The following is a 2,772-nucleotide window of genomic DNA, read 5'->3' on the forward strand; positions in this document are numbered from 1 at the left end:
GATTAACCCAAAGTCACACTCCTAGCAAATGACCCAGCTGGACTTTGAACCAGATCTCTGCCTTCAGAGCTTGTACTCTTTCTACTACATCATATGGGGCTTTTGATCTTTCCAGACGATACTCTCCAGACCTAGGAATAACAACTCATTGAGAGGCCACTAGAGTTTGGGCTCTGAGATGAATGCTAAACCCTCAGCACAACTCTATGAGGTAGGTGTCATTATAATCTCCATTTACTGGTAAAGAAAACGAGCCCCAGGAAGGTTAAGTAATTTTACCAAGTCAGGCAGCTAGGAAGGGCCAGTGCCGGGAGCCCCTTCTGCAGGAGGTTGCGTAGAGTCTAGCATCAGAGAAGACAAAGTCTATTGAGATCAGAGCAACCACCTAGCTCAATTCATGACTCAGACAGAGGGACCTAAAGTGTGCTCACCAAAACTGCAGATGACAGTGCATTAGAAATAGTTGCTAATACTCTGAAAGGAAGAAAACCTTCAGAGTACTCCTAACAGAAAATCATGATCCCACTAAAAAAAAAAGAGAATTGTACAAAATTCTTAGGGATGCAAAAGTAATGACTTTGACATTTATAGAGATGGAAAAGCAATGCCATTGTAGCAATGAACCCAGGCACAGAATAAAAAGACCCAGTGGTCACAGATGCTCACAAGCTGAATCAGCAATATGGTGGTGTTGCCATTCCTAAATGGCTCTCCTTCCTTTATCCTTTCCCCAAATAGCACCAAATTTTCTTCTCCTAAAGCTATGCAAAACTTGCTCCTATTTCACAGACCTTCATAGTTCCCCTCTGCCTTCAGATCAAGTTCAAATCCATCCCTCCCAACAAGCTCACCCCTCCAATCTCTATAAACTTAATTCCTCAAACTACCATACGGATCCTGTATTCATCAGGGTTCTCCAGAACCAACAGGATGTGTGTACACACACACACACACACACACACACACACACACACACACGTATATATATATAAAATACACACACATATATATTGGACACACAGATTTGCATATATAAATACATACATAGGATATAAATGAGAGATATGTTTGTACATATGACAGTTATTATAGAAATTGGCTGACATGCTTATGGAGGCTGAGAAGTCCCATGATCTGCTATTTGTAAGCTGGAGACCCAGGAAAGCTAGTGGTAGCCAAGATAGTCTCCTGCGAATTCCTCAAACTTGCTGTGGCAGATAGATGCTATTTCATAAAGAAGAATGCAACAATATCTTCCACCCCACATGTTCTACTTATAAAGGGTCTTTGACATTCCTCCCATTGAGAACTGAGGTTTATGTCCCTTTCAAATTAGGTGGGCTTTTATAACTGTTTTGAACAACAGAGTTCAGCAAAAATGACATTCTTTGACTTTGAGTCTGGTGGTAAAAGGTGATCCAGTCTGCACCTGAGTCTCTTTAGACATTCACCTTCAGAGCCCTAAGCCACTGTGTAAGCCAGCTGACTGCCTTGACAAGGCATACTGTGAGGAAGCCCAAGCTGGCCCATGCAGAGAGAGCGCAAGAGAGGCCCTGAGGCTACATGAAGAGGGAGGGAGAGAGAAAGAGAGAGTGGGGCTCTGCCAGCTCTTAATGCTTTAGCACCCCCATCCCGGCTCAGCCACTGACTCATTGCGACCATATGAGACACTTAAAAGCAGAACCATCTAACTGAGCCTTTCCTGATTTCCTGACCCACAGAAACCACAAGAGAGAATAAACTGTTGTTATTTTAAGACACTAAATTTTGGGGTGATTTATTACATTTATTACATTGGAAGTCCCCCCTTATCTGCCATTTCACTTTTTGCGGTTTCAGTTACCCACAGTCAACCATGGTCCAAAAATATGAAATGGAAAAATTACAGAAATAAATAATTCATAAGTTTGAAATTGCATGCTGTTCTGAGCAGCGAGATGAAATCTCAAGCTGTCTTACTCCGTCCCACCCAGACTTAGCCACCCCTTTGTCCAGCCTAGCCACGCTGCACGTGCTCCTGACCCATTAGTCACTTAGTAGCCAACTTGGTTATCAGGTTGACCATCACAATATCGCAGTACTTGTGTTCAAGTAACCCTTATTTTACTTAATATTGGCCCCAAAGTACATGATCAGTGGTGCTGGCAATTTAGATATGCCAAAAAGGAGCTGTAAAGTACTTCCTTTAAGTGAAAAAGAGAGTACAGTATAATAAAATTATCTTGAAAGACAACATCCACATAACTTTTTATTTCAGTATATTATAACAGTCCTATTGTATTGTTAGCTATTATTGTTAATCTCTTACTGCGCCTAATTTATAAATTAAACTTTCTCATAAGTATGTATGTATAGGAAAAAACAGAATATATAGAGTTCAGTGCAATCCATGGTTTCAGGCATTCACTGGGGGTCTCGGAAGGTATCCCCTATGGGTAAGAGGGTACACTTGCCATGGTCATTTTCACCTCTATAGTTTTTCTCATTCAATTCCTCCTGCCTGGTAGAGTCATTCCTTTCTTTTTGCTTTTAGTTACTTCTTCATTGGATTCAATTATCTTTCTTTGAAGCCAAGCTTAAGTCACCCCTCCTCCATGCAGACCTCCCTGAATGCTTCTGTTCTTCGGTTCTTCGGTTCTCACTCCCTACATAATTTCCATAGCACTCACCATTCCTATTGTTCATATGGCACTTAGTAAGTGGGTCTCTTTTATAATCATCTTTTTGTGTTAATTTTTTCACCCATATTCAGGGGCTGTCTTTCCTCGCCAT

This window comes from Pteropus alecto, unplaced genomic scaffold (assembly GCF_000325575.1).
Source record: "Pteropus alecto unplaced genomic scaffold, ASM32557v1 scaffold75, whole genome shotgun sequence".
NCBI lineage: Eukaryota > Metazoa > Chordata > Mammalia > Chiroptera > Pteropodidae > Pteropus > Pteropus alecto.